Source organism: Lutra lutra, chromosome 11 (genome assembly GCF_902655055.1).
Source record: "Lutra lutra chromosome 11, mLutLut1.2, whole genome shotgun sequence".
Classification (NCBI taxonomy): Eukaryota; Metazoa; Chordata; class Mammalia; order Carnivora; family Mustelidae; genus Lutra; species Lutra lutra.
This window is the reverse complement of record NC_062288.1, coordinates 38,027,564-38,046,388: the sequence shown is the minus strand read 5'-3', so window position 1 is coordinate 38,046,388 and position 18,825 is coordinate 38,027,564. Positions and strand designations below refer to the sequence as shown.

The following is an 18,825-nucleotide window of genomic DNA, read 5'->3' as shown; positions in this document are numbered from 1 at the left end:
ATTGGAAGAATAAATATTGTGAAAATGTCTATGCTACCTAAAGCAATCTACACATTTAATGCAATTCCTATCAAAGTACCATCCATTTTTTTTCAAAGAAATGGGACAAATAGTCCTAAAATTTATATGGAACCAGAAAAGACCTCGAATAGCCAAAGGAATATTGAAAAAGAAAGCCAAGGTTGGTGGCATCACAATTCTGGACTTCAAGCTCTATTACAAAGCTGTCATCATCAAGACAGCATGGTACTGGCACAAAAACAGACACATAGATCAATGGAACAGAATAGAGAGCCCAGAAACAGACCCTCAACTCTATGGTCAATTAATCTTCAACAAAGCAGGAAAGAATGTCCATTGGAAAAAAGACAGCCTCTTCAATAAATGGTGTTGGGAAAATTGGAGAGCCACATGCAGAAAAATGAAATTGGACCATTTCCTTACACCACACACGAAAATAGACTCAAAATGGATGAAGGATCTCAATGTGAGAAAGGAATCCATCAAAATCCTCGAGGAGAACACAGGCAGCAACCTCTTCGACCTCAGCCGCAGCAACATCTTCCGAGGAACATCACCAAAGGCAAGGGAAGCAAGGGCAAAAATGAACTTTTGGGATTTTATCAAGATCAAAAGCTTTTGCACAGCAAAGAAAACAGTTAACAAAACCAAAAGACAACTGACAGAATGGGAGAAGATATTTGCAAATGACATATCAGATAAAGGGCTAGTGTCCAAAATCTATAAAGAACTTAGCAAACTCAACACCCAAGAACAAATAATCCAATCAAGAAATGGGCAGAAGACATGAACAGACATTTCTGCAAAGAAGACATCCAGATGGCCAAAAGACACATGAAAAGGTGCTCCATATCACTCGGCATCAGGGAAATACAAATCAAAACCACCATGAGATATCACCTCACACCAGTCAGAATGGCTAAAATTAACAACTCAGGAAATGACAGATGCTGGCGAGCATGCGGAGAAAGGGGAACCCTCCTACACTGTTGGTGGGAATGCAAGCTGGTGCAACCACTCTGGAAAACAGCATGGAGGTTCCTCAAAATGTTGAAAATAGAACTACCCTATGACCCAGCAATTGCACTGCTGGGTATTTACCCTAAAGATACAAACGTAGTGATCCGAAGGGGCACGTGCACCCGAATGTTTATAGCAGCAACGTCTACAATAGCCAAACTATGGAAAGAACCTAGATGTCCATCTACAGACGAATGGATAAAGAAGAGGTGGTATATATACACAATGGAATACTATGCAGCCATCAAAAGAAATGAAATCTTGCCATTTGCGACGACGTGGATGGAACTAGAGGGTATCATGCTTAGCGAAATAAGTCAATCAGAGAAAGACAACTATCATATGATCTCCCTGATATAAGGGAGAGGAGATGCAACATGGGGGGTTAAGGGGGTAGGAGAAGAATAAACGAAACAAGATGGGATTGGGAGGGAGACAAACCATAAGTGACTCTTAATCTCACAAAACAAACCGAGGGTTGATGGGGGAGGGGGATTGGGAGGGGAGGTGGGGTTATAGACACTGGGGAGGGTATGTGCTATTGTAAGTGCTGTGAAGTGTGTAAACCTGGTGATTCAAAGACCCATACCCCTGGGAATAAAAATATATTATATGTTTATAAAAAATAAAAAAAAATTAAAAAAAAAAAGAAGCAGTACATTACAGTTTTGAAAAATACTGGCTTGGAAGTCAGGATGACTGTTTCAAAAACTAGCTCCAGTAGCCTGGATTAATTCTAGAGATCTCAATTTCTGCATTGGTTAAATAGAGATGATAAGAAAAGAAAAAACTGTGGTGAATACTAACTTACCAAGGGAGTTATTTTCAAGATAACATGAGTTAGTAGGGTCTGGCATGGAATACGCAGCCACTGACAACATCATAATCGTTAGTTAAATCATCCCATATAACTGAACAGTCTCAAGCCTATGTGAGGCCACCACCTCTGTCCCACTTGTTTGATTATTTTGTTTTTTTTTTTTAAGACTATTACTGGCAGTCAGACCCACCTTTCCTTTCAACACAATGTAGTGAGCCTGGGGAAATGGCATTTTCTACATACTTTTCTTCTGTTCTACCTTGGATTTTAATTCTTTCATCTTACACCCGTCAATCAGAAAACAAAATTACTTTGAGACAGTATAATAACTCCACACATATTTATTCCATATACTTTTGAGGAAAACAGGTAATTACTTCTGTCTCTCAGACTTAAGGTTTTATCCTCAGCTCGCTGCCCTCAGCAATTCCACAAGCAGGTAAACACAATAAATATTTCTGTGACACTCAGTAACCACTGGGTTCAATTAATATGTGTTTAAAATGTACAACAGATGCAAAGAATCCTATCTTTAATTTTTTTTAGCTGCTAAAGGAATAAATTATAGCTTATATTTAGTATATAGCTCACAGACCCTGACACGTCACTAGGCAGCATTTTTTAACCTCCAAAAAAAAAAAGAACACGTTCCCTCAATTTGAGGATATTGTGTCAGAATCAATGACTTAAATAGACATTTTGTATTACCAAATTATAGGCAAAAGTTTTAGTATATGTGCTGCCGAAGCGAGCACCCAAATTATAGGCAAAAGTAACTACTCTACCAGTTTCTAGCTATCAGAAATAGAATCCTTTTTGCATATTTTCTCCAACTTAAATTTTTTGAAACTTCTCTGTTATCTGCTCTTTTACTATTGACAGAAATCATTTAGAGCTAAAAGAATTGTGAATATTAAATCTGGGGAAATCTGGGTTGGGGGGGTACTTGATGCTACAGAGAGAGAGGATCTCAAAAAATATTCTCTTTTTTCTACAGAAAATTTCTAAGTTCTATAGATCAAAAATAGAAGGAAGGAGAAGACAGGAGAGCAGAGAGAAAACAGTTTGACAAAACTAAGATTTTCTAACATGTTTGGTTAGAATTAGCATTACAATCTGAGGCCACATTATTTAAATCGCTCATTCCAATGTTAAGCCATTGGAATATGACTGCTGACCGTCTGATTCCATTTAGTTCCATGCTGCTGTCATCAACTTATAGAAAAAGTGGTCAAGAAAGACCTAGACTCTGGTTAGATTTCTGGAGGGGGTAGTGAAGTCAGTCAGAGGTGTGGGAGAAGGTGGAAGGAAGCTAACAACTAAGAAAGTAAAGGCACTATTTGAGTATTCTGAGGTCCCCAGGTAGGGGAGCAGGGCTGCAGGGCAGCAAAGGTGTATGGATGATAAGAAGGTCAGAGCAGAAGATGAGCACCTCTGGCTTATTACAATCATCATTCTACATAGTACACATTAAAGATAACCACTGCCAACAGAGAAGAAAACTAATATTAAAATTATAGATACTGAGATCATTTTTATTGCATGCTAGAAATAAGGTAGCAGGTTCAGAATGTAATAACTTATCAACAGGATCTGATCCCGGCAGTTTTGTGGAGTATTGGCAGTGATAAATGATTCAGGAGTAATACCATCAAAGCAAATAGCTTCCATTTCCATCACTGACTTTACACATACTCAGGTGGCTCTGTTAAAGAGAATTAAATGCACAGCACCATATGGGAAGAATTATCATGAGTTTTCTTTGTGACAGTAAGATAATGCATTTTAACGTGCCATTTATGTTCAAACCTGTAAAGGTTGGGGTCATGAGAATTTTCTTTTAGATATTTATCCTGATTTTAGAGTATGATGTCATATCATCAAGTAAATTAAAAAAAGCCACTACCCAGCAATACTTCAAACTACCTCCTTCCTAATACACACATTGGCTTTATCTCTTCCTGATGATTACATCTGTCCCAAAAATAAGCACCAACATTTATGATGCTGTTTATTTGCTGCAAATCATTCAGCTCCTTAATAAAACTCATCCATATTCAATTCAGCCTATGAGTCACACTGCACTGTCAGCCAGAATATTAATATTTCAAGATATAATCCAATATAGATCAGAAGGCACTATGAGGACAATTCACCAATTTACACTATTTCCTATTTATTCAAAACAGGTCTATTCTACTGAGCATAAATGATGCCTTGGGATGTTTTCTTCATGGATCAGAAACTGCTAAAATCAGTCGATTATAAGCATTCAAGTATCATTAGCTGTATATAAAATCATGGTAATTCTGTAATATGAACCAAGTTACTTGTTTCTCAAGCATACAGTCAGTATATTTAACATAAAAGGTGTAACTAATCTAACCTGAGAATTTTTCCAGAATTTTCAAGCAGGAAGAAAGGAAGGAAAAGAGGAGGGAGGAGAGAAAGAAGGCAGCAAGTTGAGAGGGAAGGCTATCTTAAGCTATCTCTTCCCTTCTTTTCCCACCAGACAGCAAAAGTGGACCTTAAAGTAAACATCAAGGGTCAAAAGGAACTGGAGGTATGCATACGATTGCTAGCACACAGCTAACTGTGACAACTTACTCCTCCCCTCCTGCCTACCTGCCTGAGAAACTACCCCCCACCAACAAAACTTGTAACCCAAGGCTCAGAGTGATGTCTGCAGCATACGATACCAAAGACTGGTCCTTTCCACTCATGTATATAACCTTCTGATCTTAAGTCCAGCTGCAATATCTGCAGTACAATTATTCTTTCATTGTTTTCTTACAGTCACAGTTACATATGTGCACACCTGCTGAATTCTTCTCCCCCTTTTGCCCCTCCCTTCCTTCCTTTCATACTTCCCTATTTCTTTAAATAATTAACTGAATAATCTATTGTGTTTCAGGCAAATCCCTGTCCTCTGAGAGCATCCAGTCTGTGAGGGACAGAAACATGAGAACAAAGAATTACAGGATGATGCAATAATAAAGTGAACGATGACTGACAGGCTGAATGTTGTTGCTGGTCTCCACATACTTCAGGCTAATTACAAGGCTGCTATAAGGTCACAATTCAAGTATCTTAGAAAAAGCTACTAGTGATAAGAAACTGGTGCCACACATAATTAAAGTAATGAAATTGGGTTGCCATCACAACTCCTTCCTCTATTCACAATCTTCAGTTATTACTCTAATTTATGGTAAATAAATCAGGGTAAAATAACCTTGAAAAACATGTATCTTTATCACTGATGCACCTTCAAAAAATTAAAGATAAGTTGTGTTAGAAGTGAAATTAGGGATTGGAGGAGTCAAGATGGCGGAGAAGTAGCAGGCTGAGACTACTTCGGGTAGCGGGACATCAGCTAAATAGCTTATCTAAAGATTGCAAACACCTACAAATCCAACGGGAGACTGAAGAGAAGAAGAACAGCAATTCTAGAAACAGAAAATCAACCACTTTCTGCAAGGTAGGACTGGCGGAGAAGTGAATCCAAAGCGACGGGGAAGATAGACCACGGGGGGAGGGGCCGGCTCCCGGCGAGCGGCGGAGCAACGGAGCAAAATCAGGACTTTTAAAAGTCTGTTCCGCTGAGGGACATCGCTCCAGAGGCTTAACTGGGGTGAAGCCCAGGCGGGGACAGCACGGCCTCAGGCCTCGCAGAAGGATCGGGGGTGTCTGAGTGTCGCAGAGCTTACCGGTATTAGAACGGGGAAGCCGGCTGCAGAGACAGAGCCGAGGAGTGACTCTCAGCTCGGGGTTGCCTTGGACCGGTCGCAGGCTCGGTCAGCTTGGAGCGCGGCCGGAGGCCAGGGTGACGGGAGTCATTGGGCGCTGTTCTCTGGGGGCGCACTGAGGAGTGGGGCCCCGGGCTATCGGCTCCTCAGGCCGGAGACCGGGAGGCCGCCATCTTCATTCCCGTCTTCCAGAACTCTACGGAAAGCGCTCAGGGAACAAAAGCTCCCGAAAGCAAACCCGAGCGGATTACTCAGCTACTCAGCGCGGCCCGGGTAAGGGCGGTGCAACTCCGCCTGGGGCAAAGACGCTTGAGAATCACTACAACAGGCCCCTCCCCCAGAAGATCAACGGGAAACCCAGCCAGGACCAAGTTCACCTACCCAGGAGTGCTGTTTCAATACCAAGGAGAGCTGCAGAATTCCAGAGGAGAAGAAAGCAAAGCACGGAAATCATGGCTTTCTCCCCATGATTTTTTAGCCTTGCAGGTACTTTAATTTTTTTTTTCTTTTTCAATTTTTTTTTCTTTTTCTCTTCTTCTGCTAAATTTTTTTTAACTTTTACCGTTTTTTTTTTAACGTTTTTTTTAAATAGTTTATCTAATATATATATTAATTTTTCCTCTTTTATATTTTCTTTATCGGCTTTCTTTTTTTAAATAGTTTCTTTTTGTTTTTTTCTTTTTCCTTTTTGAACCCCTTTTTTATCCCCTTTGCTCCCCCCCTCACAACTTGGGATCTCTTCTGATTTGGCTAAAGCATATTTTCCTGGGTTGTTGCCACCCTTTTAGTATTTTACTTGCTCCTTCATAAACTCTTATCTGGACAAAATGACAGAGCGGCAAAAATTCACAACAAAAAAAAGAACAAGAGGCAAGTACCAAAGGCTAGGGACCTAATCAATACAGACATTGGTAATATGTAGATATAGAGTTCAGACATGACGATTCTCAAGGTTCTAGCCGGGGCTTGAAAAAAGGCATGGAAGATATTAAAGCAACCCTCTCGGAGATATAAAAGCCCTTTCTGGAGAAATAAAAGAACTAAAATATAACCAAGTTGAAATCAAAAAAAGCTATTAATGAGGTGCAATCAAAAATGGAGGCTCTCAGTGCTAGGATAAATGAGGCAGAAGAAAGAATTAGCGATTATAGAAGACCAATGACAGAGAATAAAGAAGCTGAGCAGAAGAGGGACAAACAGCTACTGGACCACGAGGGGAGAATTCGAGAGATAAGTGACACCATAAGACGAAACACATTAGAATAATTGGGATTCCAGAAGAAGAGGAAACAGAGAGGGGAAGCAGAAGGTATATTGGATGAGAATATTGGAGAGAATTTCCCCATATAGGCAAAGGGAACAAGCATCAAATCCAGGAGGTTCAGAGAACCCCCTCAAAATCAACAAGAATAGGTCCACACCCCGTCACCTAATAGTAAAATTGACAAGTCTTAGTGACAAAGAAAAGATCCTGAAAGCAGCCCGGAAAAGAAGTCTGTAACGTACATGGTAAAAATATTAGATTGGCAGCAGACTTATCCCCAGAGACCTGCAGGCCAGAAAGAGCTGGCATGATATATTCAGAGTACTAAATGAGAAAAACATGCAGCCAAGAAGACTATATCCAGCTAGGCTATCATTGAAAATAGAGGAGAGATTAAAGCTTCCAGGACAAACAAAAACTGAAAGAATTTGCAAATACCAAACCAGCTCTACAGAAATATTGAAAGGGGTCCTCTAAGCAAAGAGAGACCTAAAGTAGTAGATCAGAAAGAAACAGAGACAATATACAATAACCTCACCTTACAGGCAATACAATGGCACTAAATTCATATCTCTCAATACTTACCCTGAATGTTAATGGGCTAAATGCCCCATCAAAGACACAGGGTATCAGAATGATATAAACAAACAAAAAACCATCTATATGTTGCCTACAGAAACTCATCTTAAACCCGAAGACACCTCCAGGTTTAAAGTGAGGGGGGTGGAAAGAATTTACCATGCATGGACATCAGAAGAAAGCAGGGGTGGCAATCCTATATCAGATCAATTAGATTTTAAGCCAAAGACTAGAATAAGAGATGAGGAAGGACACTATATCTACCAAAGGAACTGTCCACAAGAAGATCTAACATTTAAATATCTATGCCCTAACGTGGAGCAGCCAACTATATAAACCAATTAATAACAAATCAAAGAAACACATCGACAAGAATACAATCATTAGTAGGGGATTTTAACACTCCCCTCACTGAAATGGACAGTATCTCCAAGCAAAAGATCAACAAGGAAATCAAGGCCTTAAATGACACATTGGACCAGATGAACATCACAGATATATTCAGAACATTCATCCCAAGGCAACAGAATACACATCGTCTCTAGTGCACATGGAACATTCTCCAGAATAGATCACATTCTTGGTCCTAATCAAGTCTCTACTACCGGTATCAAAGATTGGATCATTCCCTGCATATTTTCAGACCACAATGCCTCTGAAGCTAGAACTCAATCACAAGAGGAAATTTGGAAAGAACCCAAATACATGGAGACTAAACAGCATCCTTCTAAAGAATGAATGGGTCAACCAGGAAATTAAAGAAGAACTGAAAAAATTTATGGAAACAAATGATAATGAAAACACAACGGTTCAGAATCTGTGGGACACAACAAAGGCTAGTCCTGAGAGGAAAATATATAGGCGTGTACAAGCCTTTCTCAAGAACAAGAAGAAAGGTCTAGGTACACAACCTAACCCTACACCTAAAGGAGCTGGAGAAAGAACAAGAAAGAAACCCTAAACCCAGCAGGAGAAGAGAAATCATAAAGATCAGAGCAGAAATCAATGAAATAGAAAGCAAAAAAAAATAGAACAAATCAACGAAACTAGGAGCTGGTTTTTGAATGAATTAATAAGATTGATAAACCCCTGGCCAGACTTATCAAAAAGAAAAGAGAAAGGACTCAAATAAATAAAATCATGAATGAAAGAGGAGAGATCACAACGAACACCTAAGAAATACAGACAATTATAAGAACATTACTATGAGCAACTCTACGCCAACAAATTTGACAATCTGGAAGAAATGGATGCATTCCTAGAGACATATAAACTACCACAACTGAACCAGGAAGAAATAGAAAGCCTGAACAGACCCATAACCGGTAAGGAGATTGAAACAGTCATCAAAAATCTCCAAACAAACAAAAGCCCAGGGCCAGATGGCTTCCCGGGGGAATTCTACCAAACATTTAAAGAAGACTAATTTCCTATTCTCCTGAACCTGTTCCAAAAAATAGAAATGGAAGGAAAACTTCCAAACTCATTTTATGAGGCCAGCATCACCTTGATCCCAAAACCAGACAAGGATCCCAACAAAAAAGAGAACTACAGACCAATATCCTTGATGAACACAGATGCAAAATTCTCGCCAAAATACTAGCCAATAGGATTCAACAGTACATTAAAAGGATTATTCACCACGACCACGTGGGATTTATTCCAGGGCTGCAGGGCTGGTTCAACATCCGCAAATCAATCAATGTGATACAACACATTAATAAAAGAAAGAACAAGAACCATATGATACTCTCCATAGATGCTGAAAAAGCATTTGACAAAGTACAGCATCCCTTCCTGATCAAACTCTTCAAAGTGTAGGGATAGACGGTACATACCTCAATATTATCAAAGCCATCTATGAAAAACCCACCACAAATATCATTCTCAATGGAGAAAAACTGAAAGCTTTCCGCTAAGGTCAGGAACACGGCAGGGATGTCCGTTATCACCACTGCTATTCAACAGAGTACTAGAAGTCCTAGCCTCAGCAATCAGACAACAAAAGGAAATTAAAGGCATCCAATCGGCAAGAAGAAGTCAAACTCTCACTCTTCGCAGATGATATGATACTATATGTGGGGAAAACCCAAAACACTCCACTCCAAAACTGCTAGAACTTGTACAGGAATTCAGTAAAGTGTCAGGATATAAAATCAATGCACAGAAATCAGTTGCATTTCTCTACACCAACAACAAGACAGAAGAAAGAGAAATTAAGGAGTCCATCCCATTTACAATTGCACCCAAAACAATAAGATACCTAGGAATAAACCTAACCAAAGAGACTAAGAATCTATATTCAGAAAACTATAAAGTACTCATGAAAGAAATTGAGGAAGACACAAAGAAATGGAAAAATGTTCCATGCTCCTGGATTGGAAGAATAAATATTGTGAAAATGTCTATGCTACCTAAAGCAATCTACACATTTAATGCAATTCCTATCAAAGTACCATCCATTTTTTTCAAAGAAATGGAACAAATAATCCTCAAATTTATATGGAACCAGAAAAGACCTCGAATAGCCAAAGGAATATTGAAAAAGAAAGCCAAAGTTGGTGGCATGACAATTCCGGACTTCAAGCTCTATTACAAAGCTGTCATCATCAAGACAGCATGGTACTGGCACAAAAACAGACACAAATAGACAGACAAAACAAATAAACAGACAAAAATAGATCAATGGAACAGAATAGAGAGCCCAGAAATGGACCCTCAACTCTATGGTCAACTCATCTTCGACAAAGCAGGAAAGAATGTCCAATGGAAAAAAGACAGCCTCTTCAATAAATGGTGTTGGGAAAATTGGAGAGCCACATGCAGAAAAATGAAATTGGACCATTTCCTTACACCACACACGAAAATAGACTCAAAATGGATGAAGGATCTCAATGTGAGAAAGGAATCCATCAAAATCCTCGAGGAGAACACAGGCAGCAACCTCTTCGACCTCAGCCGCAGCAACATCTTCCGAGGAACATCACCAAAGGCAAGGGAAGCAAGGGCAAAAATGAACTTTTGGGATTTTATCAAGATCAAAAGCTTTTGCACAGCAAAGAAAACAGTTAACAAAACCAAAAGACAACTGACAGAATGGGAGAAGATATTTGCAAATGACATATCAGATAAAGGGCTAGTGTCCAAAATCTATAAAGAACTTAGCAAACTCAACACCCAAAGAACAAATAATCCAATCAAGAAATGGGCAGAAGACATGAACAGACATTTCTGCAAAGAAGACATCCAGATGGCCAAAAGACACATGAAAAAGTGCTCCATATCACTCGGCATCAGGGAAATACAAATCAAAACCACCATGAGATATCACCTCACACCAGTCAGAATGGCTAAAATTAACAACTCAGGAAATGACAGATGCTGGCGAGCATGCGGAGAAAGGGGAACCCTCCTACACTGTTGGTGGGAATGCAAGCTGGTGCAACCACTCTGGAAAACAGCATGGAGGTTCCTCAAAATGTTGAAAATAGAACTACCCTATGACCCAGCAATTGCACTGCTGGGTATTTACCCTAAAGATACAAACGTAGTGATCCGAAGGGGCACGTGCACCCGAATGTTTATAGCAGCAACGTCTACAATAGCCAAACTATGGAAAGAACCTAGATGTCCATCTACAGACGAATGGATAAAGAAGAGGTGGTATATATACACAATGGAATACTATGCAGCCATCAAAAGAAATGAAATCTTGCCATTTGCGACGACGTGGATGGAACTAGAGGGTATCATGCTTAGCGAAATAAGTCAATCAGAGAAAGACAACTATCATATGATCTCCCTGATATAAGGGAGAGGAGATGCAACATGGGGGGTTGAGGGGGTAGGAGAAGAGTAAATGAAACAAGATGGGATTGGGAGGGAGACAAACCATAAGTGACTCTTAATTCACAAAACAAACTAAGGGTTGATGGGGGGAGGGGGTTGGGGGAGGGGGGTGGGGTTATGGATATTGGGGAGGGTATGTGCTATGGTGAGTGCTGCGAAGTGTGTAAACCTGGCGATTCGCAGACCTGTACCCCTGGGGATAAAATATATGTTTATAAAGCTATAAAAAAAAAATGAAAAAGAAAAAAGAAAGGATGAATACCCAATTTTTGTAGCAACATGGACGGGACTGGAAGAGATGATGCTGAGTGAAATAAGTCAAGCAGAGAGAGTCAATTATCATATGGTTTCACTTATTTGTGGAGCATAACAAATAGCATGGAGGACAAGGGGAGATGGAGAGGAGAAGGGAGTTGAGGGAAATTGGAAGGGGAGGTGAACCATGAGAGACTATGGACTCTGAAAAACGATCTGAGAATTTTGAAGGGGTCGGGGGTGGGAGGTTGGGGGCACCAGGTGGTGGGTATGGTAGAGGGCACGGATTGCATGGAGCACTGGGTGTGGTGCAAAAATAATGAATACTGTTATGCTGAATAAATAAAAAAATTTAAAAAAAAATAAAAAAAATAAAAAAAATAAAAATAAAAAATTAATTTAAAAAAAGTGAAATTAGGATCTTTGAGGGCTAGAATTCTCTATCCACATTTTAGTGTTTATTATAATAATCATGTTATTAATGAATCAGATCTATGACAAATATTTCTGTTTTACCAGAAAAAAAGATCATTGAGTACTGCAACTATGAAGCTTCCAAGGCTTATGTCCAAATCTAAGCAGGAAAAAAATGAGGAACAGTGTTTCAGAACAGTTTGCAATGGGAAATCTGTACAAAAGTATTTACATAACCAAGAGAAGCCTCTAGAGAAAGGCAGAATTTGCAGGTAAATTAATGCAATGGATTCACAGAAAAAAGGCAGAATTCTGGAAGGCCCAAAGGTGCACTTTACAATGAATAATTCCATCAGAATTATGTGTGCAAATTAGATCAATTAAAGTAGAAGATGCTCAGTCACATACTGGTCTAAGAGCTAAATGTTGTGGGAATACAACTAAAACCAATTCCAACTGAAATTGTGGAGAACATCCCAGGTGGAAAACAAAACAATTCCTGAAGGAAAGAGAGTAAGTCAAAGGATTATTTATTTTCTTTCTTTTTGTTTTAAGGTTGACACTTTAAAAAAAAATCATGCATATTTTGCCTGGTTATTTGTACATTTATACTCTCCTTGAACAACAATAACAACAAAACACACAAGAAAAAGGCACAAACCTTTTCTCATGAACTCAAAAAGGCCCACCAAAAGTTGGTCAAAAGTGATGAGACTAGTTTTATCAAAATTTAGAGAATACCATTTAATCCCCTCTTTGTTAAGAATTTTTATGCCACTCACTTAAATATTTATTGTTAATGAATTACAGAGAGAAATGGGGAAGCTGAACGTGTTTTATCAAGAAAAAACAAATATGTGGATGTCCAGTACATATTACGGATAAGGTGAATTAATTTGTTATCACTGTATAACTGTTTGTTATTGCTCAAACATCTATGGCAGCTATGTGATTTTTCTAGTTTCAGAGGGTCTCACTCATGAATCTTTGGTCAGTCAACAGAAGGTTGGGTAAGCATCCACTTCAAAATCAAGCAGCAAGTGGCTAAAAACTGGAGGGTCTCAGCTTTTCTCCACATGGTCCCTCATTAGGCTAGCCCAGGCCTATTGCAAAATTAAGCACCAATTGGCTAGAAACTGGAGGGTCTCAGCCTTTCTCCACATGGTTGTTCATTAAGCTGGCCCAGGCCTGTTCTTGGTGGTGGTAGAAGCCAGGTTTTGAGAAAGTGGAAATAAATACATGAGATCTTCTGAAAATGTAGGTTTGGAAGAGGTACACTGTTGCTTCCCTTATATTCTATTGTTTAAACAAATAGGAAGTTATTTCATAACCAAGGGATGGGAAAATAGACTCCACCTCTTAATAGGAGGAGTTTCAAACTCACATCATAAAGGGTATGGAGAGGGAGACCATCATTTGGGCCATCCATGCAATCAACCTCTTGCAACAGAACCAACCTTTAGGGAAACAAGACTTTACTGTAGACAAATTACTATGGGCTAGCAAACCATCATCTTTACCCCATAAAATGGTAGAAGCTGGGGAAAAAAAGAGAAAAGTTAGCACTGAATCATAGAACAACCAGTTACTCATTACTGGCCCTTAATAACTAAAGTGATAATCATTGTTTTTTTAAGTTTTGTTGGCTTTGTCATATTCCTACCTAGCATAGTAACAAGTAACACTACATAACAATTATCAAACACTTGTTAAATACCAAGTACTAGACAGACTATCTACATATCTAATCTTATTTAACCTTTAAAATGACCCTATAACATTCCATTTATTTGGAGGGAAGAAAAGAAGAATTTGTCCAAGAAAACATCATTAGTAAGTGAGAAGATTTAAATCTAAAGCCCAAATACATGTTTTTGCTTTTTTAAAAATAAGAATGTTTAATTACATAGGTAGAATTTGCAATGGACTTATTATTTGCTTACTTGGAGGACAATACTAGTTTTCATATCTGCATTAACCATTTATATATTCTCTTCTATAAACCACTCTTTTCTTTTTGCTAATTTGTACTGCATGCCATTTTTTTTTTTTACTGATAGAAATTCTTTGTATACACTTGATGAAAACCCCAAATCATTATATTGCAAATATTTCCTGCCTGAATGTCCTCACCTTTTTATTCTATTAGTGATGTATTTCATCAATGAGAAGTCCTAACATTTAATACAGCCAAACTTATCAATTTTTGATGTCTTGTCGCAAGATATTCCCTGTTTCAACGATGTTAACATAATCATTTATACATTCTTCTATTATTTTTATTGTGTTATCTTTTATATTTAGTTATTTAATTCATCCAGAACTTAATATTACAATTGCCATAAGGAAGAATATAATTGTTTTTTTAAATGATGACACAATTGCCTGGAAAGTATATATTGAATAATCTGTCTTTTCTCCATTGACATGAAATGTTGCATCTATCATGGTCTAATTTCCCAAGTATACATGAACCAGGCTCTGCATTATCTATTTAATTTCACTGATGTATTTGTCTCTCTTTAGCCAATTCCACACAGTTTTAATTACTATACTTTATGTTTTAAGATCACATAGGAAACAATCCATCTTCTTTTTAAATATTGCCTTGGCTACCATTTTGCATTTACTATAGTATATGAATTTTAGAATTAAATTTTCAACTGCTATGAAAAATTATATTGGGATTTTATTTATTAACTGAATTCATAAATTAGTATGGTGAGAATCTATGGTCAGAAATATTGTTTATGCATCTATAAATATATCTTTTCATATACTAAAGCATTTTTTAGGTCCTTCAGTATCATTTTATATTTTTCCATGAATTTTAAAATATTAATTGGTTATATTCCCATCTATTTTGTTGTTTTTGTGCCTATGAAAAACAGTATATTTTTCCTTTTTATACTTTATAAATGGGTTATGCAAGTCTCTAGATGAACTATCAATTTTTGTACATATAAGAGTGTCCTATAAATTGCCTCAATTTGCTAACATTAGTTAGACATGATTCTAGTGCTTTATGTGAATCATAAAATTGATTTAGTAGCTTTCCATCTTTTCTTATTCTCTGGAACAGTTTGTATAAGTTGGAAATTCCACATTCCTTGAAAGTTTGGTAGACATCACCTGTAAAGGAATTAGGACTTAGCACCTTTTGAGGGTCAGAGCAGACATTTTTTTTTTTAAGATTTTATTTATTTATTATTTATTTATTTATTAGACACTCAGAGAAAGATCACAAGTAGGCAGAAAGGCAGGCAGAGAGAGAGGGGGAAGCAGGCCCCTGCTGAGCAGAGAGCCTGATTCGGGGCTTGATCCCAGGACCCTGAGATTATGACCTGAGCCAAAGGCAGAGGCTTAACCCACTGAGCCACCCAGGTGCCCCCAGAGCAGACATTTTTAATTTTGATTTTTTAAAAAAGCTTAGTAATATCTATGCCCAACATGAGGTTCAAACTCATGATCCAGAGATCAAGAATCGCATACTTTACCAACTGAGCGACCCAGGTGCCCCTAATTTTGACTTCAACATATTAAATGGATGATGGTCTAATCAGGTATTCTACTTATGTTGTGCCAGTTTTATAATTTAAATTAGTAAACTATGCATTTTCTTTTCATACTTATTGGCATAATATTGCATATATATCTTTTATCTTGTAAACTTCTTTTATATAACTATATCCTAGAATATTACTATTCTAGTAGCTATTCTTTTTTTTCTAGTAGTTATTCTTAACTTTTAAAAACACATGACTTAATCTGTACTTTATAATCAACATCAACTTTTCATCAGTCCCCATATTGTCTTTCTGAAAAGGAGACTTAATATGCTTTTATTTCCTTCTTCTTTCCCTCATCTCTCCCTCCTACATCACATGCTGACAGTTTTTGGATTTTTTTTTTCCCAAGTGGCAACTGAAATTTATATTTATACTGCATGTATAATATACATCTCAGTTATTTAAAATTATGTATGGAACACTGGAAAAAATAGTTACAAATATTAAAGGTAGTCACATCAAGAACTGTCAAGAGTACCAGTTACCTCTCCTTTTTATATTTTCATGTCCTAAAAAACAAATATCAATATTCAGTTGTTCTTCATAAACTACATTGCCTCATATCTACTATCTATCCACATGAAAGAACCAAATTTCATTGAAGGGGACAAAGAATCCACTTATTAAGTATACTGCTAAATATACCGATTAAAAACATACCTCTTTAAAATTAAAAATAAGTCCTACTAGTCTTTATGTATTATTGCATATTGCATCTAATTCTTCTGGACTTATTTTATTTTACTGAAGCATGTTTTCTAGTAAGTCTTTCAGAGACTTTCAGCTTTAACCCTGTCTGTATATATAATAAATTCTGCGACTTTCATCACCCTCTCAATTGAATAATCCTTTAACTGCATGAAGTTCTAGGTTCCAAGTAATTTTCCATTAGCACTCTGAAAACAACTCACAGTTGCTCAAAAAGGAAAGTACACGAATTCATGTATATACCTGATCTGACACAATAATTGTTACTTTTATTATGCTAATTTGAATTTATAAAGCAGTTACTTGGGAACATTGTAATAAATACATTATTTGGATTTTATTCCTTATGACTACATGAAGTGGGTTCTTAGTCACCCCCTTTCACAGATGAAAAAATCTAGAAAAAATCTACTTAGAGAAGTAAGGTGATACCAAAACTCACAAAAGGATTAAATAGTAAAGCTGGGAAACAGAGAAAGGTAGTTGGACTAGATTGACTTCAAAACCTCAACTTTTTTTTTTTTTTTTTTTTTTTTTAGAGAGAGGAGATGGAGGAGCAGAGGGAGAGGGGGAGGGAGAGAATCTCAAGCAGGCTCCATGCCCAGTGCAGAGCCTGACACAGGTTAACTATCTCATGACCCTGAGATCATGACCTGAGCCAAAATCAAGAGTCTAATGCTTAACCTATTGAACTACCCAGGCATCCCCAAAACCTCCAGTCCTAATCACTAAAACACCCTGTAGTTCAGTGTCATACATTCCAAACAAGACAATATCTTCTGTTAAAAGTAAGTAAAATTATGGGTACATCCATGATGTGTACAGAGTATATGCCTATTATCTTTTAAGATCTTATCTAATATGAAATAATGGTTGAAATACTGACATGGGCCCCTCTGGTTGAACATGAAATTGTAGGAGGAAATCAGTCAGATTTTGTTGGCCAATCTCCATCATCCTTTCAGTTGACTCTTTGTATAAAGGTAATAAGATATTCTCAAAGATAAATTCCTGTAAGTAAGGGCAGATTTGCTCTCCAGAATGGCAGCCCATATAGTTCAAATTATCACTACAGAATTTTAATTTCCCACAAGAGAGGGCACAACTTGAAAGAGTGTGTTAACTGGCCAGGTAAGTAACATATTCCTCTATGCCCTCAGCAAAACCATTTCTAAGATACTGTAAAGAATTCCTGTCAAAGATTTCATATCAGGCATTTCTTAATGTTGTGAACTAGTTTCCTGTTACAAATTCCTTTGTGATCACCTTAGGATTTCTGTTGACATCAAATGGCCTTAGAATTTCTGTAATCACCAACATCTCAAAACATCAATGTTAAAGTCAAACAATTTGGCTATCAACTCCCTGAAAAAAATCACTGTATTCTTTATCAATTCTTTATCACTTTTAGAACCAACTATTTTCTTATGTTGTGGCCACTTATGAGTACTACTGCAGTAACTTCCATATTTACTATATCTGCCACTGGGCCTGGACCTATTATAGTTTAGCGCTTATGTTTCACAATTGCAAATAATAAATTTGATATCATGTCAAATGATATGAAATTACCATGATGGTTCCTTGGTTTCATCCAGAAATTTTTTTTCATCCAACAAGAAACCATAACTTTATTAATGATAGAAAAAGTACAAATTTCAAACCAAGCTGCAGTTACTCTTTTGAAACACCAAAAAAAGTCCTCCTTTTCAGATGGTTACATTGTTAATTCCATAACAGCATTTACAATATCATTACTGTTGTTCTTCAGGGCTTGGACTGCCTTTGCTCTTGAAACATTTGCCTGTGACATGACCAATTCTATGTCCTTAACTTCTACACCGGTTTCATCAACTTCTTCTTCACTCTCCTCTTGCACAGTTGGAGTCTGTGTGTTTTCTTGAATGTTTGAGACAGCTTCACCTTGAACTTTGAATTTCTCAGCAGCTGCTAGTTGTGTTTGCTGAGGTAAATCCTCAATCTTGGCTTCCCCAAAAACTATATAGGTATCTGAAGCTGGGCTCTTGTAGACATACGGTTTTGTGATGACAAAGAGGATATTCTTAGATTTCCAGATAGTGACTCTTGTAACCCCTCTAACCTGTCAAAGACCCAGTTTGGACATAGCTTTCCATGCCTTCTTTTCACTCCTGCTCTGTTTTGCTTTACTGACTGCTTCTTTACTGATTTCAGTGGCTGCTGCCAGCTGGGCTGGTTGTGTGGCTGCCTGTGTGGAATCCTATTCCTCAAGGTCTGATACCGATTTAACACTGTCAGATTCAGTTCCAGACCCTGTCTCAGCCTAGGGCTGTGGCAACTCCTGCTCTGTAGCAGAGACAGTATCTGTGACTTCACAAGGCATTTTGTGAGGGGGACACAGAACCAAGATGGCAGCAGAAAGAGAGCAAGCAAGAGCCTGACCCATGCCTGTTGCAGAAGGAGCAGGAATATTTGATATAAATTCCCTTTTATGATAACCCTTCTTCTTTCAAAGGTTAAATTTACATCGTTGAATTTGTAAGCAGAATATCAATATCATTTGTATTGGTTTTGTATTGCTGTGTAACAAATTTCCCCAAT

The 18,825-nt window shown here is 37.7% G+C and overlaps 1 pseudogene; it reads right to left on the bottom strand.

Annotated features, from left to right (window-relative positions):
* Window positions 1-17,846: 17,846 nt before the first annotated feature.
* LOC125081423 (nascent polypeptide-associated complex subunit alpha-like) lies at window positions 17,847-18,607 on the bottom strand (annotated as a pseudogene).
* Window positions 18,608-18,825: the final 218 nt, after the last annotated feature.